This window comes from Lepidochelys kempii, chromosome 6 (genome assembly GCF_965140265.1).
Source record: "Lepidochelys kempii isolate rLepKem1 chromosome 6, rLepKem1.hap2, whole genome shotgun sequence".
Lineage (NCBI taxonomy): Eukaryota > Metazoa > Chordata > Testudines > Cheloniidae > Lepidochelys > Lepidochelys kempii.
Window position 1 is genome coordinate 39,322,681 of NC_133261.1, and position 26,242 is coordinate 39,348,922.

General features: G+C 44.6%; 1 protein-coding gene across 5 annotated transcripts in view; it reads left to right on the forward strand.

Annotated features, from left to right (window-relative positions):
• The first annotated feature begins 13,901 nt into the window (after positions 1-13,901).
• The window catches only part of FAR1 (fatty acyl-CoA reductase 1), a 66,990-nt gene continuing 54,649 nt past the window's right edge, over positions 13,902-26,242 (forward strand). For 4 of the 5 annotated variants that reach the window (XM_073347684.1, XM_073347686.1, XM_073347687.1 and 1 more), the window contains exon 1: positions 14,849-14,975. The gene's annotated coding sequence lies outside the window, so the exon portion shown is untranslated. Of the gene's footprint in view, positions 14,120-14,848; positions 14,976-26,242 lie in introns of those variants that run through there. The other variant, XM_073347685.1, reaches the window with a different exon arrangement.

Below are 26,242 nucleotides of genomic sequence, written 5' to 3' on the forward strand. Positions count from 1 at the left end.
TGGATTAATCAGTACCGTCTCTCAGATTCGGAGACCTGAGTTAATCACTGTGTATTTCTTAGATCAGACCACATTCTGACCCTGTCAGCATTAATCTATGTACCACTATTCTCCCTCCACAGCTCAGATCCTTGTCCCAAATGAAATTTTGATGGGTAAATGGACCTCATTACAGCTCTCAAACATAGATGATATTAAGTTGAAGACAGAGACATTCCAAAGTTACAAAATTCCAGAAGCTGAGGTTGACATCCTATATTTTTAATGGTATACAGAACTAATACTGACCTCCCTCTGCAATGGGATGAAATCATGGGCTGATCACATCAGCGATGGTCTATGGATCAAGACTTTTTGCATTAAAATTTACATTTAACAAGAAAAACAGGAATAGATTACATCTGTGCAATATGTACTTAACTTCTCTGTAAAGTTATGCAGTGCTCTTCTTCTTGGAGACCTTCCAAACTCTGCCTTAGAGCTTGTAACTTCCTTAGTTGTGAAATTCAGTTTGCAGAGTTTGTGAAATGACAGCTTCACCAGCAAACCCTGTAAACTGCTTTAAGTGGAGTTATTTGTCTTGCCCTTACTGCTTTAGATCTGAGCCTAGCTGAAATGCTAATAAGCGCTTTAACTCTGGGTTTATGATAAACGGGGCCCTGACTTAGTGATGCTGTTCTCTCCCAAATTTTTAAACTGAATGTTTTTAATCCTAGTGGTTCTAGTAGAACCATCTTTAAAGCATTCAATGGGCATCCTTAATTTATCTGTATATAACTGGTTTAAAGAGTTTCTTGATACAGAGTTGTTCTAGGGATCTTAAGATCCACTGGATTTGCTAGCAGATTAAGATGTCTTTAACTGGTATCTCCTTAAAATTCATTGTGACTCTAAGCTCCCATGCAGTCACACCCTACACACTATTGTAATAATCTTTGTACAAGATATGCCTTGTGAGATATCATTTGAAAACTAATAACTTGCTGATCCATAATATCCTGGTAAAATGTACGTAGTAACATTATATGTAAAGTTATAAATTCCCCTGTATGATGTTACTAGCACATGTTCAAGACCAGAGAGCCTTGCCTAAGTAAAAGGTGTTAAACAAAAGAATGTGTTTACCTCAATTTACATACAAGCAGTAAACTGGGCTACCAAGGGGTAGAAATTGCTAAAATGCAAATTGTTCTGTTTCCTGCAAACACCAATGGGGGAAGACAACAGCATGGAGCTTCCTTCTTCCACCAGACTCCATGTTGCCTTCCTCATAGCCTGAATAAACTTTACTTTGAGGGGTAACCTTCAGAAGAATCTATTTCAAAGGTTTGCTGGACTATAAAAGAAAGGGGCAAAGAACCCCAACTTATCTCTTTCTCCTAAGACAAAGGAACAAGCACTTCGGGCTTCTGGAGAAGATTGTGGTGGGGGAGGGTCAGCTATCTTGTTGGAAGACTGGGTATGAGAAAAACCATCTTGAACAAAGACTTTATTTTACCAGGTTAAGTTTTAGTAATTAGAAAGCTTCACTTTTATTTGCTTTTAACCATTTCTAACATCTCTTATACTTGAACTCACTTACAATGCTATCCTCTGTTGTTAATAAACATGTTTTACTTTTAATCTAAACAAACAGCGTTGTATCTGAATTACAGTGAATGTTAATGCTAGTCACTATGAGAAGCTTTTGGGTGTTAATGAACCTTATTATTCCTCTGAATGTTGCAGGAGAGGGCTGAAAATTGCACCTCAGGCAGACACAGAAAAATGTTGAACTGCCTGAAACACCATATTTTGATTTGGTTGGGCAAACTGAAGTATCTAGATTTGGGTCAACCTTTCCTGATGAAGAGTTTCAGCAAAAGCAGTGTACCTGCAGGAAACTTCAGTTACGGAGAAACTGCATTTTCTGTTGCAAAAATGTAGATGGAAAATTCCCAGCCAGCACTCAGGATACGTTTATGATTAGATTAAGAAAATAAAAGGTGGTGTCAAACAAGTTTAAGAAACTAAATAAAAAATTATAGCTAACAGGCCAGTTCAGTTTCAGTAAATTCTGTTGCTGAGGTAACCTGACCACAAGAAGTGTTACAGATAGTTTGGACCATGCTGTCTATTTTGACTCTAAATGTGATTTAGAAACCTAATCTTCAAAAAGAAACCTAATCTTCAACAAGATATAATGAGGTATTTGTTTTATATTAAAGAAACTGATACTTTGAAATGTTGAGAAGCCAATGCCTGATTAAATGTAGAATTGGCAGAATCTGTTCTCACTGCCCTCAGTCAGTTGAGAGCATCCGCAAACACATTTTGCTTTCAAGGTTCATGCCAAATAGTAAATGTATATTCAGACAGTTTGTGAATCACTTTCCACCTTTCTGGTTTGTGCTTTGTAAGGAGTCCTGCAGAGTCCTGTGAAATTCGTAGCTAATAAATAGGACTTGAGGTCCTCCACAATAGCCAGACACTCCAGTTCTGAAGCTGAATATTGTTCCCGACCTCCCAAAGCCACTGCTCTGTACCTACCATACTCATCAATTTGTTCAAATGCAATCCAAAAGCAATCTTTGAGGCATCACAGGTTATCATGAATGGACAGGGTGGGTCTGAGAATTTTAAGCATAGCACAGTATAGTTTAGAAACCCTTCTCCTTCAGTGATTCTCAATCTTTTTTGTGTTCCTCTGTCTATACAAAGTCACTCTTAGCTAGTATAATGATACTGTCCACTCTGAAATTTTGTACAAATCTCCTGTAGGACCTGCAGAAACCCACAAACCTCTATACCTCTTTCAGGTTTGTAGGAACCTTCCATCCTTTATACTGTTCGGCTTCTAGGGTTGGGGCTCCAACGCATCCTTGCTTACTATATGTTTGAACTCCTTGCAAATTGACATTTGTTGCCCGCAAGTTTAAACCCTGACTCTTTAAAAATCTGTAGAATCCTTTCCACTACTACCAGATGTTCTTCCCATGCAGGATCTCTATTAAGATGCTCAAGGTGATGTGGTCAATGCTATCAATGAGCTGAATATGCCCCTTTTCTGTCAAAATTTCCCACTGCTTGTCGATTGTTTTAAACATGAGTAGTTTGCTATTGCATTGTGTTTCTACATATGTTTTGAAGTCAGTAAGTAATGAGATTTCGGTTCATGTGGATCAGTTTGGTTACTGTTTCCTCTTTCTGGTTTTCCGGTTTGGTAGTGTGCTCAAGTACGGTATTTATAATGTGTGCTGAGCAGCTTATTCACACATAAGACTTGAGGGCTGCAACCACATTCGCTCTCCAGTCAGTAACAAAAACTATCTAGCTGGTAATGCTGTGTATATCAAATCCTCTGAGTACTTGAATAACAGCTGATTGAATGTTCTCTGCAGTTTTTGATTTCCTGCTGTCAAAGTGAGTAACACAAAGCAGCCCAGCTTAATTGTCATGCACATTGTGTAAAGAGTTATCACTTTGGATGGGCTATCACCAGCAGGAGAGTGAATTTGTGTGGGGGGGTGGAGGGTGAGAAAACCTGGATTTGTGCTGGAAATCACTTTAGATAAGCTATTACCAGCAGGACAGTGGGGTGGGAATAGGTATTGTTTCATATTCTCTGTGTATATATAAAGCCTGCTGCAGTTTCCACGATATGCATCTGAAGAAGTGAGCTGTAGCTCACGAAAGCTTATGCTCTAATAAATTGGTTAGTCTCTAAGGTGCCACAAGTCCTCCTTTTCTTTTTGCGAATACAGACTAACACGGCTGTTACTCTGAAACAAAGCACCCACTCCACCATTCCGAACTGTTGTGGCTCTATGTAATGAACAGTTACTCCCAAATAGGCAACCTTTCTGTAATCATGCCTCCATAAATTGACGGTAACCCCTCCACCCACTGTGCCAAGGATAGGTTTCAGAGGAACAGCCGTGTCACACCTAAAGGATGACCCAACACTCTCACAAGTCTTGGGAGACAGGCCAGTCCTTGCCTACAGACAGCCCCGCAACCTGAAGCAAATACTCACCAACAACCACATACCACACAACAGAACCACTAACCCAGGAACTTATCCTTGCAACAAAGCCCGTTGCCAATTGTGCCCACATATCTATTCAGGGGACACCATCACAGGGCCTAATAACATCAGCCACACTATCAGAGGCTCGTTCACCTGCACATCCACCAATGTGATCTATGCCATCATGTGCCAGCAATGCCCCTCTGCCATGTACATTGGTCAAACTGGACAGTCTCTACGTAAAAGAATAAATGGACACAAATCAGATGTCAAGAATTATAACATTCATAAACCAGTCGGAGAACACTTCAATCTCTCTGGTCACGCAATCACAGACATGAAGGTCGCTATCTTAAAACAAAAAAACTTCAAATCCAGACTCCAGCGAGAAACTGCTGAATTGGAATTCATTTGCAAATTGGATACTATTAATTTAGGCTTAAATAGAGACTGGGAGTGGCTAAGTCATTATGCAAGGTAGCCTGTTTCCTCTTGTTTTTTCCTACCCCCCCCCCCAGATGTTCTGGTTTAACTTGGATTTAAACCTGGAGAATGGTCAGTTTAGATGAGCTATTACCAGCAGGAGAGTGAGTTTGTGTGTGTATGGGGGTGGGGGAGATGTGAGAAAACCTTGATCTATGCAGGAAATAGCCCGACTTGATTATGTAAAGAGTTGTCACTTTGGATGGGCTAGCACCAACAGGAGAGTAAATTTGTGTGGGGGGGTGGAGGGTGAGAAAACCTGGATTTGTGCTGGAAATGGCCCACCTGTTGATCACTTTAGATAAGCTATTACCAGCAGGACAGTGGGGTGGGAGGAGGTATTGTTTCATGATTTCTGTGTGTATATAAAGTCTGCTGCAGTTTCCACGGTAAACATCTGATGAAGTGAGCTGTAGCTCACGAAAGCTCATGCTCAAATAAATTGGTTAGTCTCTAAGGTGCCACAAGTACTCCTTTTCTTTTTGTGCCAAGGATGTTTTTCAACACTGTGGAGATTTGTTTTCTGTTTTCTTCTGCCATGAGTGTAGCATGCCAGGCTGATGTTGTGGAATGTGGTATTAGTGCTTATGCCTCCATTTGATCATATTTGGCACCCATGTTAATCAAGCATTGAAAATATGCAAGGAATCCCTCACCACTGACTACCTCGAAAGGTCTTATGTCTGTTGTTATAAACTTCAATAATTCCCGAGTCACAGTTGTCTTCATGTCTTCTTTGATAATGGCACATTTCTTGATGATTATCTTCAGCAAACTGGATCCTGATTCCAGACTACATTTATGTTTAAGTAAGTTTGAAGTAGGGGTTTTATGGCTAGGAAGAACACAGACTTTTTTGCATGCAACACATAGGATATATCCAACCACAGTATCTCTGTTTTCATCAATAAGAAATCTGAATGTATTCCAAATTGGTGGTTTGTCTGTCTCATTTCCCTTCAAACCGTATGCACCAGTACTTAATTTCTTTTGAATTTCTTTCTCCATTGGCTTTTCAAATTCGGAGTTTGGAATCTTTTCTGGAGGCAACCAGCATGGAAGTGCAGAGGGGTGACACAGTGACTATTTCAATTCGCACTGACGAACTGACAATGCCATATAAAAGCAAAGTGAATTTTCACCGGTATTAGCTGAATTTGAATAATTATATCTGTATCCAATCTGTGATCTGCAAAGATGGTAAACAACACAACCTCATTCACATCTGCAGATATAAAGCGGATATCTGCAGATTTGCAGGGTTCTATTCATAGGGATGTCGCAAAGGCAATTTTTTCTATATCCTTAACTGTCACTTTAAATTGATGGCATCCAGCTACCAAATCGAAATGACTAAAATATTTTGCTCCTGACATTTTATCCAGTGTCTATGCAGGGAAGTACACAGTTATCTTGAATAGTCTCCTTCAGTGTGGGATTATAGTTGGGGATGTAGGTAAAGTAGATTGAACAATTAGACCATTCTCCACCATGAGATTTTAGCTTCTCTTTTACTGCTACGTGATATGCCAGTGGGTCCAACACTCCCTAAATCAAAGCACAATCCAATGATGTACCCAATCATCTCTCTCAAGCTTTTAATTTTTCTTGAGAACACATTAGCATACTGTAAAAGCAGCTGTTCTAATCACTTCCTTTTGTTGCTTTCTGTGGGTGCTCCTTTCAAGTCAACCCCTAGCTCTTTTACTCTGTGATGTTTCACAGTTCTTGACCTCTGCCCATATGACAGGCTTTGAGATACCAGCTACAATGGACACTGTCCTCATGATCTGATTTTTTTTTCCCACTCGCAACACCTCAGTTACATTATCTGTACATTGGTCAGGTACAAATGTGTTCTGTGACCACCCCGGGACTTGCTGTAATTAAATCAGATTAAATCAACTCCCATACACTACCACTAGAAATTCAGGTCACGGCAACAAAAGTCCATTTAGTATGCAGAGACTCCAAGTTCAGTGGGAGCTGGATTTCTCCTGTTGTTTGCAGTGACAGATGATTAATAGTCACCAATTCAATTCCTGCAGAACATATTTTCTTCCACCCAGCACTGGGTGTTTGCTCTCCATGAATCAGGCTTATTTCAGATCCTGAGTCCAACAGCATTGTGGTTTTCCAACCATTGACGTCTCCAGACATGCAGTAACAGGTATCTGGGCAGCTCATCATATGGACTATTCTAATAGTTGCTGCTGCATCAGCAACTTGTGACTTCTCTCTGCTTGGGCAATTCCATCTCCAATGCCTGCAAATACCATCTGGCCTAGGACTTGCTCAGGAATTTTCTCTTATCTGACCCACATGATGCCTGTGAATAGCTTGTAGGTGTGTTGCCTCCAATTTTTTAGCCACTTAACTAGTAATCACTCTTTGAAATGAAACATCTAATATTAAGAAATCACCCTGAGGATGGAAATTAACAGCTGATAACTTTAAAGGAAACCCCAATTTCTGTCTCCACATGTGTAACTGTGTATAATCTGATCCTTAGGTTTATCCTGTATGTTATCTTCTTTCACCAGGAGGTTATGAAGTTCCCCTGTTAAACGGTTTATAAACTGACTTTTCACACAGGATTCTCTCATGGCTGGCCAATAGCTAGCCTTGCCAGTTCCAGATTTGAAGCAGCAGGTTCTGTTTCACTCGAGCAATTTCCTGGACAGGAGATGCAGGGAAAGCCCTATTGAACAGTCTCTGCAATGCACAGAAATATACAGGAGTTCTCCCTTCTGCTGCCTCCTTGCTTGCCATTCCTTCCGGTATTTCAAAAGGGTTAATCCTCCCACCATAGTTTTTGTACAAGTGTTTGTGTAACTTCTGTAAGATACATGATCCACAGCAGAAAGCTTTTGGTAAAAGACTTTGGAATCACAATGAAACACTAGATACTGTTTTGCTTTCTTATCAGATCACTCATTCACAGACAGCAACAGCCCAAAGTCTGTCAAGTATTCACAGTAAATTTCTTCTCAGGCAAAAGTGCTTCTGGCATCTAGAAGCCATTGCCACCAGTTGTAATATTTGCTTATAGAAATCAATAGATTTATTGGGATACTGCAAGTAACAACTCCAGTACACACAGACAGGATTCAAACTTCCTCCTAACCCCTCCCGTCCCCCCACCAAGACAACACATTATCTAAAAACAAAACAACAGCTTAACACTAAAATAAAGATAGAGTACCATCTATTGATGAAGGTGCTGTCTGCACTGATCATTGTAATACATCAAAAGAAATAAAAAACTAGATAATTTCAGAGGACAAAAACTTTCACAGTGAGGCCACCTACATCTAGAAAAAAGAAGAATTTATGCCCTATTTAAACCCTTTTTAGAATGCAATCTTAATTGTGGAGTTGAGAATTGATATCTGCATATTACAGAGATTAAGATCTTGATACCAATGCAACAAAAACTAGTAATAACAACTCTAATGCATCCGATGAAGTGAGCTGTAGCTCACGAAAGCTTATGCTCAAATAAATTGGTTAGTCTCTAAGGTGCCACAAGTACTCCTTTTCTTTTTGCGAATACAGACTAACACGGCTGCTACTCTGAAACAACTCTAACATAGGAGATATATGCTGAGTGAGCTTAACTGTAGGTAAAATTCTACTGAATAAATTACCTCTACCACTTTGGCAGACAGTTTAGCAATTAGCAGTACGTAAGTCTACGTGCTCTAAAGGTGTGAGTTACAGTATCCAGGACAGTTTTGGAAAGAAAAAGGGTGTACTCTGTCAGTATTCCAAAAATGATTTCAGAAACATTTGACAACAGTTTAAACATGTTCAGATATTGTTGGACCTGAGTCAAATACCCAAAGATATGAAGTGTCAGGATGACCTGAAAAAAAGGGTTTAACAGTCGCTTGGGATCAAAAAGAAACAGTTGACTTTTTTACATAAATATCTCACTTTGAAAGGAGTGCATTTAGAGAACAATTTCATAACACAAGAAGGAGATATTCAAATAAATTTTAAAGATACAAATTATAAACTGGTGAAAGCAAATACTTGCTCACATGTCACGTAATTAGGCTGTGGAACCATCACCACAGGTATGTCATTAAGGCCAAGAATTTAGCAAGATTCACAGATTCCAAGGCCAGAAGGGACCATTGTGATCATCTAGTGTGACCTGCTGAACAACACAGGCCAAAGAACTTCCCCAAAATAATTCCTAGAGCATATCTTTTGGAAAAACATCCAGTCTTGATTTGTCAGTGATGGAGAATCCAGCACAACCCTTGGTAAATTGTTCCAGTGGTTTATAGCCCTCACTGTTAAAAATGTGTGCTGTATTTCCTGTTTGAATTTGTCCAACTTCAACTTCCAGCCATTAGATCATGTTATACCTTTCTCTGCTGGATTGAAGGACCCATTATTAAATATTTGTTCCCCTGTAGATACTTATAGAATGTAACCAGGTCAATGACCTGGAAGAAAACATTAACTTTCTCTTTGTTAGACTCAAAGAGCCCAGTCTATTTAGCTTATCACTATAAGTCATGTTTTCTAATCCTTTAATCATTCTTGTGGCTCTTCTCTGAACCTTCTCCAGTTTATCAGCATCCCTCTTGAATCATGGGCACCACAACTGGCCACAATATTTGAGGACGTGTCACACCAGTGCCAAATATAGAGGTAAAATAACCTCTTTACTTATACTCACCACTCCTCTGTTTATGTATCCCAGGATCACATTAGCTCTTTTGGCCACAGCATCATACTGGGAACTCATGTTTAGCTGATTACCACAACCCTCAAATCTTTTCAGAGTCACTGCTTCCCAGGATAGAGTCCTCCATCCTGTAAGTATGGCCTACAGTTTTTTTTTCTTAGAGGTATACATTTTCATTTAGCTATAATAAAACACACATTGTTTGCTTGGCGCAGTTTACCAAGAGATCCATATGGCTCTGAATCAGTGACCTGTTCTCTTCATTATTTAACATTCTTCCAATGTTTGTGTCATCTACAAACTTTCTCAGCGATGATTTTATGTTTTCTTCCAGGTCATTGATAAAAATATTAATTAGCATAAGGCCAAGAACTAATCACTGCAGGACCCCACTGGAAACACGCTCACTTGATGTCAATTCCCCATTTACATTTTGAGACCTATCAGTTACCCAGTTTTTAATCCACTTAATATGTGCCATGTTAGTTTTATAATGTTCTAGTTTTTTTAATCAAAATGTCATGCAATACCAAGTCAAACATCTTACAGAAATCTATTATTTCAACACTGTTACCTTTATCAACCAAACTTGTAATCTCATCAAAAAAGATACCAAGTTAGTATGACAGGATTTATTTTCGAAAAGCCCATGCAGATTTGCATTAATTACATTACCCTCCTTTAATTCTTCATTAATTGAGTCCTGTTATCAGCTGCTCCAGTATCTTTCCTAGGATCAGTGTCAGGCTGACAGGTCTATAATTACCCAGGTCATCTTACAGATCCTTTTTATAAAAGGGAACAACATTAGCTGTCTTCCAGGCTTCTGGAACTTCCCCAGTGCTTCAAGACTTATGGAAATTCAACAGTAACAGTTCAGCAAGTTTCTCAGAAACTTGCTTCCAAGAGTTTTAAAAGAGCTATCTGGACTTGCTAATTTAAAAATACCTTAGTAGCTTCTGTTTAGCATTCTCCAGAGATATTAGTGGAATGGAAAGAAGTGGCCACTAATTAGTGTGTTTTTCATTTTCTGAGTACCCAATTTCACAGTCCATGTTATCCTATTTTAGAAACATTTATGGATGACAACTAAACTAACACCTTCAACAGCATTCAGAAGCAAATAGGTAGTCAGTATGGAGCACAGAGCGCTGGTGTTATGTTCTCACATCCATCACTCAAGAAGTACTGCATTCTTTGCTAGCTAAAGCTTTCAGGTGTTTTTCAAAGGTGTTTCCAAAGAGTGCACTACAGTAGTCTACACTTGAAACTGGAACCATATAGTTATAACCACGTGCTGAGATTTGCACCAGGCAAAAATATCCCCTAAGCAAATCAATACTGCAAATGGCACCACTTGCCAGAGCTGTTACCTTGTAATTCAGGAATAGTAATAGATTGACCCAAGACTGCATACTCAACTGACAAAGGTTAGTCACACAGTACCATTTCAACAGAAAGGGCACTCACACCCTTGCTCATTCCACTCTACTTGCTTTCCCTGCCTTTCAACATTGCTTCATCTTATTCAGTTTGAGCCTACACTAGTTTATTTCCATCTGTAGCCCTATACTTCTCAGACACTGGGAAAGCAGAGACATACAAGTATCTGGGTTTGGTTTAAAGAATATGTGAAGAGGAGGTGTGATGAGGTATACTGGCTGTTTAGGGTTTGGGGGAGAAACATTTGGGGCTGAAAGCACCCTGCCCCAAGCTGGTGCTTAGAAAGAAAACGTATGTTTTCTGTATGCACTGCAGCACGTTCTCCAGAACTAACCAAAGTAAATCGGCCAGTGTGCTTGTCAGGTGTACTGAACACAATATCAGGCTGCCTTGTGGAGGACTCTGGACCAGGTGGGTAAGCAGCACTCCATAGAACCATAGAACATCAGGGTTGGAAGGGACCTCAGGAGGCCATCTAGTCCAACCCCTGCTCAAAGCAGGACCAATCCCCAATTTTTGCCCCAGATCCCTAAATGGCCCCCTCAAAGATTGAACTCACAACCCTGGGTTTAACAGGCCAAAGCTCAAACCACTGAGCTATCCCTCCCCCCAACTCAGAAGGTCATACTAGAGACAAGAGTGCCAGCAGCAAAAAGTAGAGGTGTAAACATGTTGTTTGAGGATGGCTGGCCAGAAAAGAAAGAGGCCTACGGAAAGAATGAAGGACAAGAACCAGGTTGTTCAGACTGGGTAGGGCTGGGACGGAGGAAAGTCAAGAGTCTGTCGAGACTGTGTGTGTGTAAGTCTATGACCTTGCATCCATGGTGAGAGTAACAGGGTTGTTTATATCAAAATACTTCAGGAGAGGCTCTTGTGGCAATCGATGTTTTAATTCCTGGAAATGTTGCGGTTGCACTAAATCCAATATCAATTGACTGTCAGGAAGTAGTAGGAGTAGAGTCTGGCACGTTTGGGTGAATATACACATATATGTGATCATGTCAATGGATTGCTCAAGAGCTACTTTGTCTTATGGGGTTTTCATCTGAAAAATAGCTTCTGCCTTTTTGGGTTGTCCTGAAAACTGTGGTCACTGAGTATGTGCCCCATAAATGTGATTTCTTCCATCCCAGTTTGGTATTTTGTTTTAACTTAATTCCTAGGAGACAGAAGTTTTTTGGTGTAGAATTTTCTGGAAACAGCATCCACCTCAATATTTCTCATGGGTGAGCATTCATGTTGAAATCTCATTTGGACCTTAAAGATCAAAATAGAGCAATCCAACATGAACGCTGTCTCATGAGAAGTATAGAAGAGGATACTGTTTCTAGAAAGCCTCCCTCCTTCCCAAAAAAGTACTCTTGTCTAGATTTTTGACAAGTGCCACAGGATCTCAGAAGTCTGTAGGTGCTAATCTCTGCAAAGGGACAATGAAGGCTTCAGTCTGTGACCCACACTAAATGAATCCTACACTGTTTGCCTATCTCAAGAGGGAGAGAAATAAGGCATTAAAGGGAAACTAATATAAAAACTGCAAAAATAATTTGACGCTCTCATACACAACGGGCCAAATTAGGCTCTCAGTTACACCAGTGTAAACACTGAGTTATTCTGGTGTAACAGAGCAGAATTAGCCTTATTGGGGACCCAAAATTAGTGAACATTTTTGATCTTAATATTTTTGTGCCTCAGATCCGTGTGTGTAAAATGGAGTCTGAAAAATACACGGACACTGTAGTGATGAGTACAGCTGGTTAGAAAAGAAGAATTCCATTTAGCAAAATATTTAGAGAGTTCAAAATTTGTTCTGATTCTGCATCAGAACAAAACTGAGAAGGAGAGAAACCACCCCAGAATAGCCAACAGCCCAGTGATTATGTCAGTTAACAGGGCTGTTGAGGCAGAGCAAAGACTTGAACTTATTTGGTTTCAACAAATTGGCATTTTCATATGGAAATATGTTCTGTTGAAAAATTCCCTAGTGCTAAGCATCATAGAAAGGCCCATGAGGAAATTTAATAATACTCTCTTTAGAGCAGAGTTTGTATAGTGTGCAGTAAATAAGGCCCAAGATGACACACTGAACAATGAGAAGAAAACAAAATTTTTAATAGATAATAATTAGGTAAACCTTGAAGGAAGCAGGGTCCTGTTGGACAAAAATTGTAATCTGATCATGTAATTAAAGTTTGTATAACATTGCAAATGTGCTAGAGGACCAAACTAAGGGTGCACAGAATGGACGGTCTGGTGGTGTTTGGATGTGGGTCCATGATGTGATCCACAGGGCCACGTTGCAGTAGAGAGAAGTGTTTTAATGGCCAATGGTATGTTGTGTGACATGATGGCAAGACCACAGTTCTGTAAAATGGAATAATGGTACAAGAGGAGGTGGTGGACCCTTGGAGTTTACCAGAACAGTGGCTCCATCGTGCAGGGCTATGACATAATGGCAGGGTTATGGTGAGGTGGCAGGCGGGCTGGGATTAGGGTTGCCAACTTTCTGCTTGCACAAAACCAAACACCTTCACCCTGCCCCACCCCTTCTCTGAGGCCCCATCCCCCACTCACTCCATACCCCCTCCCTCTGTCACTCATTCTCCTCACCCTCCCTTATTCGCTCATTTTTACTGGGCTGGCTCAGGGGCTTGGGGTGCGGGAGGGGGTGAGGTCTCTGACTGGGAGTGTGGGATCTGGGGTGGAGCCAGAAATTAGGGGTTCAGGGTGCAGGATGGGGCTCCGGGTTGAGGCAGTGGGTTGGGATGCGAGAAGGGTTGAGGGCTCCGGCTGGTGGTGCAGGCTCAGGGGTGGGGCCAGGGATGAGGGATTTGGGGTGTAGGAGGGGGCTCTGGGCTGGGGGGTGTAGCCAAGGGGTTCAGAGTATGTAAGGGGGCTCCGGGCTGAGGCAGGGGGTTGGTGTGTGTGACGGGGGTGCGGGTTCCGGGATGGGGCCAGAAATGAGGGGATCAGGGTGTGGGAGGCGGCTCTGGACTGGGGGTACAGGCTTTGGTGTGGGGCCAGGGATGAGGACTTGGGATGCAGGAGGGGGATCAGGGCTGGGGCAAGGGGTTGGGGCATGGGAGAGGATCAGGGGTGCAGGTTCCGGCACCTCAAGCAGCTCCCAGAAGCAGCAGCATGTCCCCCCCTCTGGCTCCTACATGTGGCCAGGTGGCTCTGTGCGCTGACCTTCTGCAGGCGCCGCCCCCACCGCTCCCATTGGCCGCGATTCCAGGCCAATGGGAGCTGCAGAGCCGGCACTTGGGGTGATGGCAGCGTGGGGAGGCCCCCGGCTCTCCCTCCGCAGAGGAGCCAGACTAGGCAGAGGCTGCTGATTCCGGGAGTCGTGTGGAGCCCTGCGAGGCCGGGAGCCTGCCTTGTCCCGCTGCGACGGCACCCAGCAGTGCTGACCTGAGCGGCCGGAGTCCCTTTTCCATCAGGCGTCCCCGTCAAAAACCCAACACCCGGGCAACCCTAGCTGGGTCTGTGGTGTGAGCGGCCGGGCCATGAAGCGGCGGTGGGAAGTTATATCGCTGGGGCAGGATGGTGGGAGCGGCTGGGGGGCGTTTGAGGACCCGGTGCAGGCGGGAGGGCTGCGTGCAACGGCAGGCTGACGGGTGGGGTACGAGCTGGGGAAAGGAGGCGCCTGGGGCGGTGGGGAGAGATGGCAGGGCCACGGTGCGAGGCTGGGTTGGGCAGCAGCGTGTGTGGCTGGACCGGGAGGTTTTGCGGCACGTTGTGGCTCTGTGGCAGCAGGGGGGGCGGTTGGGGGGACGGGGCGCAATGCGGAACGGCGGCGGCGCTGGGGGAGCGGTAACGGCTGGGTCACCGGCGGGCGGGCAGGGGCGCTGTGGCACGGAGTGCGGGCGCCCGTCCCACGCAGCAGCAAAGCACCGGGGGGGGGGAGGGGCTTCGGCCCAGGCTGTGACCGCTGCCCCGCAAAGGCAGGTCACGCGTCCGCTGGGCGACCCACGACGCCCCTCCCCCACCCCGCGGCCCGTCGCTCGCTCGCTCCCCCGCCCGCCCTCTACTGGCGTCTCAGCCCGCGAGCAGGTGTCTTGCTACCGGCTGGGGCCGGACGGATCCGAGAATCTACCAATCAGCGGCGCATTTCGCTCGGAGAGTGGCGTGAGCGGGAGCCAATAGGAAGGTGGATAGCACGTGCCGCACAGCGGCCAATGATAGCGGCTCTTTCAGATCCGGCTGGGTTTCTGGGAAGTAGGCGGCCCCAGGCGGCAGGGGCAGAAGGGACGGGCGGGGCTGGAAGTAGCTAGTTGCCGCTGGGCGCATCCGACGCGGAGGACGTCCAGGCTCAGCGGGGCCCGCGGCAGCACAACGGTACGGGGCGGCGCCGTGAGCGGGCGGGACCCCTGGTGCCTTCCCTGGGGGGAAGCGCTGAGCCCCACCCCCTCCCCCCCGCTGCCGCCGGGGGGGCTGTCTCCGGGCAGGGTAGTTGGGCGCGGTGTCAGGAGTGCCCGGGGGAGGGGCGTGTTGGGGGCTGGGTGCCGTGCCCGGGCGGGGGGGAGAGGAAGGGAAGAGGTGCGGGGACTGCTCGGGTGGGTGTTCTGCGCGTGGGGGGCGCTGCTGGCGCTGGGGGAGTACAGGGGGCAGCATCCCCAAGGAGTAACAGGGGCTGAGGCTGTCTCCGGTATAGGGGCGGTACTGGGGTTTTCTGTCTGACAGGAAGGGGATCAACACAGGTTCCTCCTCAAATTATGTGAGTTTTGTAGTTGCATTCACCATAATGCTGTGGATGTGTTCGTCCTAGACCTTTAACTACCTTGTTTTAGGTATAAACTTTCTTGTGCTGTGTGGATTGATGGCTCTGTTCCGTATACTGTGACGCTGTAATGTTGCTGCATTTGCATATGTAGGACTACGTGCCCTGATAGCCTTGGAACTCTTGCCTGATGTTAAATGATTTCTCCTAGCTTGTGCATTTCTTGGACTTCAGTCTCTTTTGGAAGGGGGATTTCGCCCCCCTCCATACGTCCTCCCAGTAGTCTTGTATATGAAAAGGGGTATTGCAAAGAGCAACACCCACTCTGCCGTTAGTTCTTCATCATGTACTTCCTACTTTTTCCCCTACTCGTGCCTTCTTATTGGTTGGGCCTCCTTGCATAGAGTAAAATACCTTTCTTCCCTACAAAGCAGCTCTCTGCTCCCTGCCTGGCAACCACTTCTCAGAGGCATTCTGTCTCCCCCTCCTAGTGTAGCTTGCTGCTCTTCTCACAGCAGCATTAAAACAGCTATGAGGGAAGGGAAGCGGCTAGAAGTAGCGGCTACTGGATGGGAAGCAGAGAGTAGCATTACAGGAAGGGACTACAGTCTCTCTTCCTGCAATACAAGAGTCTATGAGAGGATAGGGATTAAAACTGACCACTTCCTCATCTGAAGACTTTTCTGTCCAGTGGTTCCACAGAGTGGGGAAAGGTGTAGATGGGGTTATAATCCCTCCGATGCCCCAGGGCTTTAGGTTGCCATAGATCAACAGCTGATGGAGGTGGAACTCTGACGTTGACAGCTAGCATTGACAGCTAGCACTGAGTGGGAACAAAGGGGGACTTTCTTGCCTGAGGTCTGGTCGTAGAGTTTAAGGCCAGATACTCAGGCTGACCACCTAGATATCATAGCTACCAGCACCCACGTGCTAATTCCAACGATTGAAATTAAATCAAGGTATTACGGCCCACAGAGGACTAAACTATTACATGTCACAGGCAGAGAATAGGAGGGACCAAACTGCATTGGTGCTCAACATCCCACAATGGTAGGGAAATAATTAAATGAGATGTACCCAGATAATACTGGCAAGTAGCACTGCAGAGGAAGGCAAAAAACCCCAAAGTCGCTGCCAGTTTGATCTGGGGAAATGCTCCTTCCTGATCCTGCATATTGTGGTGAGTTAGACGATGAACATGTGAGTAAGACCCAGCCAGCCAAGCACCTGAGACAGCGAATGCTTGGTGCTACTTCAGGCTGGTGGTCCTTGTTCAGTGTCCCATCTTCAGCCATGGCTATCGCTGATGCATTAGAGGAAGAGGATCAAACCTACCCCGTAGGATGTTTTGGGGGACATGAGCTTCTAGGAACATAAGGCATAAATCAGAAGTGACCCTCAGGGCTGTTAAGCATTGCCTCCTTCCATTACAAGCAGCCCTCCCATACAGTTGCACTCATTAATTTGTCTAGCTCTCTTTGGGCAAATTAAAACTTAGGTCAACATAGCTATTGCAGTCAGGGGTGTGAGAATTCCACACCCGAGTGCTGTAGTTATGCCATTTAACCCTCAGCATAAACGTAGTTAGGTGGACAGAAGAATATTTGTTGACATAGCTGTTGCAACTCAAGGAGGTGGAGTTTTGGCAGTGACAGAAAATCCATTTCTATTGCTGTAGTCCAGGGGTCGGCAACCTTTTAGAAGTGGTGTTCCGAGTCTTCATTTATTCGCTTTAATTTAAGATTTCATGTGCCAATAATACATTTTAATGTTTTTTAGAAGGTCTCTCTCTATAAGTCTATATATTGTATAACTAAACTATTGTATGTAAACAAGGTTTTCAAAATGTTTAAGAAGCTTCATTTAAAATTAAATTAAAATGCTGATCTTACGCTGCCAGCCCGCTGCTGACCTGGGGTTCCGTTCACCTAGGCTGGCAGCAGGCTGAGCGGGGCCTGCGGGTAGGACCCTGGCTGGCAAGGGGCTGGCAGCCAGAACCCCAGACTGGCAGTGGGCTGAGTGGGGTTGGTGGCCGGGACCCCAGACCGGCAGTGGGCTGAGCCGCTCAGCCCACTGCCGCTCAGCCTGCTACTGCTCTGGGGTCCTGGCCCTGTCCACATAGAGTAAGTACCTACTTTCTCCCTGGTTCTAGCCATTCTCTTCCTCTCTCTGCACTGAGATGAGGGTGGGAGTGTGCTGAGAACAGGAGCAGGCTGGGGGTTGGGGTGAAGGATCTGGCCAGGAGCTAGAATGAGGGAGGGGGCAGGAGGTTCGAGTGTGGAGCACTTACCTGGGCAGCTCCCATTTGGTGTGAGGGGTGCAGGTGGGAATGTGGAAGTGAGTGTGCTGGAGCTCCCATTTGGTGCTCAGGGTGGGGGTGGGGATGCAGGGGTCAGGGTAGAGGGCTGGGGTGTGGGGGGATGCAGGGGTCAGGGCAGTGGGCTGGGGTCGTGGGGGTGCTCCCAGCCCCCTGCCCTGAGCGGCTCATGGCAGGAGGCTGGAGGGGATATGCCAATTCCACCCCCTTCCCCAAGGTCCCCTGAGCAGAGAGGGTGCTGCGGCTCTGATTTTCCCTCTCCTGCTCCATAGCAAGGGCCGTCAGCTGGCTGGAGGGAGGGAGGGAGAGAAGGAGGGGCAGGAACCCAGCATGCTGGGGGAAGAGGTGGGGGGAGGGGAAAGCTTGCCTGCCCCGCTAGGAGAGAGCGGTGGGTGGGGGGTGGAGAAGAGTGGGCCAGGCCGGGCAGGATTTTTAATGGCATGCAGCATGCCATTAAAAATTGGCTCGTGTGCCGTCTTTGGCACACGTGCCATAGGTTGCTGACCCCTGCTGTAGTCTGTGTCTACGTTCCAGAGTACAATGGCATAGCTATGGTGCCATAGCTATGCTGCTGTAGTGCCCATGGTGTAGATGTGGCTGGAGGCTTGAAGTAGGTGCTGGCACCTATTATGTACAACATTTTAAAACCTAGTTGCCTTTGTGCAATTGGTATCTTTTGGGTTTTTTTAATTGCACTTCATGTGAATCCCCTAATACATTAGAAGTTAATGGTGAACTCATAGTCATAGTAAGCTAGCATGAAACTGGTGAAACAGAATCTTTCTGAAACCTGAGCAGCATGAAATGCTTTGGTGAAAGGTTCATGTACGTATGCATGCTTAAGCATATTAATAGTAACGATTAAGATAAGAGATTCTGGCATAAAATGTCATCTTAATCAGTGCTTTATTTCATTAATCTCTGCCATCAATATTGTGTCTGAACTATGAATTCAGAGGGCTGAAGTAACATACAGTGTTACTCTGTGTACTGCAATACCTGGTCATGAGCTTTAAGAGTGAGAAACCTTGTTACAATTCCTCCTTATGTTTGTTTGGTCTTCAATGGGGCTTTAACATATGCCACTTTTTTCCCCTCAAAAAGCTTATGTACACATAGGAGAAACTGGTTTTCCAGTGATTGATAATTTTATTGTTTTTTTTAAGATTGTAGAGCCAGATTGAGGCAGTAGGGAGAAAATGTATATATTTTTAGCGTTACTTTGAAAGGAACAGATGTCAAAAAATTGATTTTTATTATTCTAATACTTAATTGTCATAAGTGATTGATACTTACCTTGAAGTATAAACATAACTGTGATATTGGAACACATTGTAGCTGTTTAAATTTAAAACTATTTTCTCTAAAGATGAAAAACCTTCCTGTCCCAATGCTAGTCATTTAGTATTGGGGAGTGATGGGGAGACGTGAACGTTGGGGGACAGTAATGGATTTGGTTTTCTGGATGTATTCGTAAATTTTTCAAGCCCTAAGATGGTAAGACCCGTTATCTTTGGTAAGCAGAGGCTGATAAATGTCTTGTAAACTTGAGGTACCACCATTTACCTCTGTCTTCTGAAAAGGCAAAGGAGCTCTCTGTTGCTCTCCCACTGCAGAGCTTCCTAGCTGTAGAGAGGGCATGTCTATCCCATCTCTCGGCTGCTGTAAGCAGAGGGCACTCTTTCATTTGCTGCTTTTCAGGCTCTGTTTTTTAGGCTTCTTTATGTGAATAATTCTAGTTCTTGATTCTGCTGCAGTTTAATAGCCTTTCTGAGCATCTGAAGTGTGAAACTGACACTGTAAGTTTCACAGCTTTTCCCTGGCTCTGGGTAACAGCTGTGAAGTTTACTAGCATTGTTAGTTTGACTCTGAAGCTGCTTGGAAAAGCTACCTGAGTAGCAGCAGCAGAACAGGACTTGTCTGTGGGCAAAGAAAAGCAGTACTGCATCACTTAGGGCTTGCGAGTTACAGTGCAATAAAGGAGCCCTGGGCGCACTAACTCACTACTCGTCCACACTGGCAAGGCACGTAGAGCGCTCTGACTCCATGGTTACAGCGCTGCTGGTACTCCACCTTGGCAAGTGGAATAACGTTTGCTGTCCCCCCGCTGGAGCGCTGCAGCACCAGTGTGAATGAGGTGTTGCATTACTGCGCTCTGATCAGCCTCCGGAAACGTCCAATAATCCCCTTAAGTCAAGTGGCAACTCTTGTCATTGTTTTTGAATCGCTGCAGGAATGCGGATATGCCCTTTGAAAACTCCGTTTCTGACAGCTGGCTGCTTATCTGCTCCGAGACAAAGCAAGCCATTAGTGTGGAATGCTGTGTGTGCGTGAGAGGGGGTTGTGGGGGTGGAGAGAGCGGTCTGCTGCTGCCTGAACTTACAAGACAGCATGCTGACATGCTCTCAGCCCCCCCAAACCCTCTCTGCCCCCCACATACGCACTCCCTGTCACACTCCACCCCTCCATTTGAAAAGCATGTTGCAGTCACTTGCATGCTGGGATAGCTGCCCATAATGCACTGCTCCCAATGCCGCTGCAAATGTGGCCATGCCAGTGTGCTTAAAGCTGTCAGTGTGGACAGACTGCAGCGCTTTCCCTACTGCGCTCTCCGAAGGCTGGTTTAACTCAAAGCGCTGTACATCTGCAGGTATAGCCAGGCTCTTACACTGCATTCACATTTGGAAGGTATCTTCACAATTACAAAAGCTATACATTTTATATTTAACATAGTCCAAATTATGCAGAAAGATGCCTTAGGGGGAACCACACTTACTAGTGAATGTTTCCTACTTTCTAGTGGTTAGTAGACTTTTTAGTGATTAGTGTCCTGTTTAGTATGCCACCAAGACATGCAGATACTGTTTAAGGAGCACAGTTTGTCAATTTTTGCTCTAGTGTCATCTCTAACACTTTAGAAGCAAGTTTTGAGGAAATATTATCTCAGGCAAACAATATCTGAAGGCAAGGTTCCAAAAAATCCAGTGCCACTGTAAAAGTTGTAGCTGTTCAATTCAGGTGTGATACCACTCTTATTAATGTGGTGTTTGCACATTAGTTCTTTTTTTTGGGAAAGGGCATCATTTTCTAAGTAATTGATCCAATTGTTAGAGGTGGGTCTTTGGGTTGGATACCCGAGCAACGTGCTTGCATGACTCTGTCAAAGGGGAAAGGAATCCAATATTTTTGGGAGGATGGTGCGGCAGAGAAGGGGTTCATATATTTTGTATAACTTGTTCACTTGCCACCTGAATATCTTTATGCTGTACCTTTTTGTGGGACAATTAAATGAACCATCACGTTCTTACTGAAAAGGTGAATATATGCTTTAAAAGGATGGTGTGGTCTTACCAGCTTCAAAACTATGAATATAAGTAAATTTAATGGAAACGGTAGGGATGGTTTTTGTGTGTAAGCAAAGATTGCATTAAATGTGATAACTGCATTGTTATGAATCTGACCTTGGCATAGCTCCCCTTTAGGGGTTACATAGGGAGTACAAATGGATCCTCACCCCTGTGGGTGCAGTAGAATATGTCAATCTAGAGGGGCCGTCATACTACCCTCTGCTCAAGGTTTTCTGAATATTTCTTCCCCTCTCAGGGTCTCGGGTGAAACAAACAAAGCAGTCCAGGGTCAGCAAATGAGGCTAAATAAAAGAAAAACGAGAGAACCTAGGCAGCTTCAGTAAGGATATTGGTCTCTGACTTAAGAGAGCCTTGGAAGTATCACAGTCCACTCCAGAGTTCTCTGTGTCTCCAGCATAACTGTCTTTCTCCCTCTTAGCCCAGAGGGTCAGTGTTCTCCTTTCTTCAGGGGTAGGGGCTGTGTTGCCTGACAAATCTCGCTCTGGGGAGCTCAACCTCCTACTTTCTGCCCAGGGATCCCCCCTTCTGTGTGGAGGTCCCCCCTTTTAATTCCTCCAGTTCTTGCATAATTTGCAGATGTGGTGGGGTTGGGCAACGGTAGCCCAAAGCAGATTCTTAAACCACCCTGGTGTGTGGTTTGTATACCCCCTCACATGAATTTCAAATACAAATTAATAGACCAATAGTGGCTGTTCAGAATGAATAAAGAAGTTATCTGAGAGTAATGGCAGAAGTTCTTGAACTGTCTGCATTCCCAACAGGATTTGGGGAGGGGGGGAGACACATGTTCTGTAGCTTGCTTGGAACTACTACTGTACCTAATCGCACCCTGCTAAACATGGCTTGCTGCTTAATTGGGCTGATTGCATGGTGAATTTCAACATAATTTATTTTGTTGCCTCTGGATGTAATCAAGAATCTACCTTTGTGGAGGGAGGATTCTCCTCCACAATTTTGAATAAGGGGGATTCAAAAATCTTACCCTCTTTTCCTTCCACTTCCCCATTCTGTTCCTCCTACAGTTTTTTGTTGCAATTCTTCCCCACCAGTTCATCACCAACAATTTCCCCCACTCCATTTCCTTTTATTGGTTGACGAAGGCAGACCTGCACTTGAAAGAAGTAAGTTCTCCCCTATTGCAACTGCTGTTCAAATAGATTCCCTCTCCTTCCTGGGACTGCTGTTCTTGCCTTTGTCTGCAGCACTAGGAGGAGTTATCAGAGTAACAGCCGTGTTAGTCTGTATTCGCAAAAAGAAAAGGAGTACTTGTGGCACCTTAGAGACTAACCAATTTATTTGAGCATAAGCTTTCATGAGCTACAGCTCACTTCATCGTATGCATACTGTGGAAACTGCAGAAGACATCAGCTGCTGACTTAGGAGGTGGAGATAGGCGCTGAACCTTCTACCACCAGTTCCCCTTCATGATAAAGTAGTGGCTTTTGTAGGCCAATCTGTCCCCACCCACCTAATGCCACTGGGGATACTGAGGTGTCATGTTCCTCCTCCAGATCTTAATTAATTTTACTTGTGATAAATCTCTGCCTTGCTCATCAGGGACTTGGTTGTTTGGCCTGAAGTATGTTTCTCCCTGATTGAGTGAAGTATGGTGGAAATCTGAGAATTGTATGATTCTGGAGACTGCACAATGAATTAAAGTGTGATTTAACTGTGAAATATAACTCTCTAAAAGTGGCTTATGTGGTTCTAAGCTTGTCTACTCTATCTCAAGTATCCTCAGTTTACAAGTAGAAAGATCATAGGCTGGTAGACTTTTTTTTTTTAATCTAAGAATCAGGCTGTTTGTTCTCGTGAAGCAACAGTAATATGTTCTGTAGACTTAATTAGGGGTTCACTTACATCTATGCCAGAGGTTCTCAAACTGGGGGTCGGGAGCCCTCTGGGGGTCATGAGGTTATTACTTGGGGGGTTGGAAGCTGTCAGCCTCCACCCCAAACCCCGCTTTACCTCCAGCATTTATAATTGTGTTAAATATATTAAAAAGTGTTTTTAATTTATAAGGGGGGGTCACACTCAGAGGCTTGCTGTGTGAAAGGGGTCACCAGTACAAAAGTTTGAGAACCGCTGATCTACGCTAACCTACTGTTTACTTTGTGTTTTCACAAGTGTAACAATTTGGAAGTCAGTAAATAATCCATCCATTCACATGTAGAAATCAAATTTTACTGTCCACTAAGGTGTGTGGTATAAAAAAAACAAACAAAAAAACCTTACATTAATTGCCAAGGTAAGCATGTTTGACTCTGAACACAGGGATCAACTCTGTTGTGTAAAAAGGTGCCATCTTCAGTCACTTTTTAGATTAGAATTGCTCTCTTAATCCCTGGCTATGTGGTCCTTGTTTAATCCATAACTTGTTTATTTTTTGTTAGGTTTACAACAAGCATACCACTTATCTGTAGTAAGTTTTAGCACGTGAAGGACACCAGTCATCAAATGCTTTCTTCATGTGTACACTGTTTTGACATTTCTTGAGGAAGCAATCCCAAAAATTACCAGGGGAAAATGCCACCACACAAATGACAAACTAAAAGTTTGAAAGCCTGGTGCTTTTAGTTTTAAATGCTGTAATAAATAAGGGGTGAGGTGGTGGGGAGCTCCCTTTGATGGACACCCAGCCAGCTAGCTGTAAAATCCCTCTTGGTAGCTGTTCTTTACTTGCTTTACCTGTAAAGGATTAAAAAGTCCCCCAGGTAAACAAAAGAAAAAAGTGGGCACCTGACCAAAAGAGCAAATGAGAAGGTAGAACTCTTTAAAATCGGAAAAGAAACTTTCCCTTTGTCTGTTCTCTCTGAGCTGAAGGGTTAGAGTAGCCATGCCCTTATGATTTACCTTATGATTATAAGTCATCAGATCATGCCTAGAACTACTTAGAATCATAGAACATCAGGGTTGGAAGGGACCTCAGGAGGTCATCTAGTCCAACCCCCTGCTCAAAGCAGGACCAATTCCCCGCTTATCTGAACTCCAGTGTGTAAGTAGATGAGAATGTTTAACTAGATGCGATTAGGGTTATTTCTTTTATTTCTTATTGGCTTGCGGATTCCTCTGTGCTAACCCCAGATGCTTTTGTTTGCTTGTAACCTTTAAGCAAGAGGTGGGCAAACTATGGCCCGCAGGACCCTCCTGCCCGGCCCCTGAGCTCCTGGCCCAGGAGGCTAGCCCCCAGCCACTCCTGCGCTGTTCTCCCTCCCCCGCAGCCTCAGCACGCTGCGCTGCCAGCATAATACTCCGGGTGGCGGGGCTGCAGAGCTGCGGCCTGACCCGGGGCTCTGGGCAGCAGGGCTGTAGCGCCACCAGCCACTGGTGCTCCAGGCAGCGCGGTAAGGGGGCAGGGAGCAGTGGGGGTTGGATAGAGGGCAGGGGAGTTGGGGTGGGGGTGTGGATAGTGTTTGGGATGATCAGAGGGCGGGGAACGGGGAGGGGGGTTGGATGGGGCAGGAGGTCCGGGGAGGGGGGGGGTGTCAGGAATGAGAGGGAGGATTGGATGGGGCAGCAGGAGGCAGTTAGGGTGGAGGTTCCATTCCAGTTAGGGAACAGGGGGCATTGGATGGGGAAGGAGTCCTGGGGGAGCTGTAAGAGGCTGAGAAACTGGAGGGTCAGATAGGAGGCAGGGGCTGGGCCATGCCTGGCTCTTTGGGGAGACACAGCCTACACTACCCGGCCCTCTGTACAATTTTGGAAACCCATTGTGGCCCTCAGGCTAAAAAGTTTGCCCGCCCTGGCTTTAAGCTGAACGCCCAAGAAAGCTATTTTGGGTGCTTGATTTTTGGAATTAGGCTTTTGCTTAATTTTAAAAGTGCAAGTTCTAGATGTGTATTCTTTCTTTTTGTTTTTAATAAAATTTACCTTTTTTAAGAACAGGATTGGATTTTTGGTGTCTTAAGAGGTTTGTGCATGTTGGTTGATTAGCTGGTAGCCACAGCTAATTTCCTTTGTTTCCTTTTTCAGCTTTTCCCTGGAGGAGGAATGAAAGGGCTTGAGGGCAGCCCACAGGGAGGAATTCCCAAGTGTTCCTTCCTGGGTTCAAAGGGGGTTTTGTTGCATTTGGGTGGTGGCAGCATTTACCAAGCCAAGGTCAGAGAAAAGCTGTAACCTTGGGAGTTTACTACAAGCCTGGAGTGGCAAGTATTAATTTTTAAAATCCTTGCAGGCCCCACTTCTGCACTTGGAGTGACAGAGTTGGGATTCAGCCTTGACAAATGCCAATATCCATTCTAAGTATTTAGCATAATCAAACTATTTCATATTGGTATGGAGATTGCATAGATGCTTCTGTTGTCTTATCTCATTTATGGATTGAACAATGGTCAGATGATTACATTGGGTTTATTAGATTTTTCAGCAGTTTCTGATACTGTTGACAGTGTAGCCTATAGGTATAGATATTTGCTAGGTGAGACACAGGTATAAGTTAAGGCAATAATGCAACAAGCTTACTAGCCTCAAGGCCTGTAAGATAGTAGCTTAGTTAAACTAATCAAGGCATAAGGCCCCAAAAGCATAAGCTAACCAAGAGTAACCCTAGATCTTAAGATATCACAAGATAGAATTCTATAATGACTTAACTGCTGACAGGTAACTACAAGATGTTACTTTATACCATCTTGGAATATTTTAAGTTGGGGACATTAGCAGACGTCTGACTACAAGAATGCATTAGTAACTAATGGATGTCCATGTTAATAAGCTTTAGTAACTAATGGATGTCCATATTAATAAGCTTGTGGTAAAAGGATTAATAACCTATGGGAGACAGGTGAGGAACTACAAATAAGGTAGAGGGGCTGAAATCCCTACTGAATATACATTAGGCATAGTAGCAACAGTATAACACACCATAAAAGCTGTATCCTGGCTACCCAGGATGATGACTGATGGTGAGGGGGGCAGATGAGGAAGATATCTAAAACTTCAGGCTGCTCAGATAATTCTGTACTATGTTTACCTACCTTACTAGGTTGGAATGTTTTTAACTTTGCTAAGTGTGTTGTTAAAACTATTACAATTACAGAAGGTTTTTCCTAGATGTGAGTGTTGTTATTGGTGTGCACATTGGGGCTCCCCACTGAACAGTAATTCTGATAATGTTAGGTCTGATCTTGGGACAAGAACCTACCAAATTTCAGAATGCTTAATTAGGAAAACAAAATCAGTAATATAATCAATATACAATATC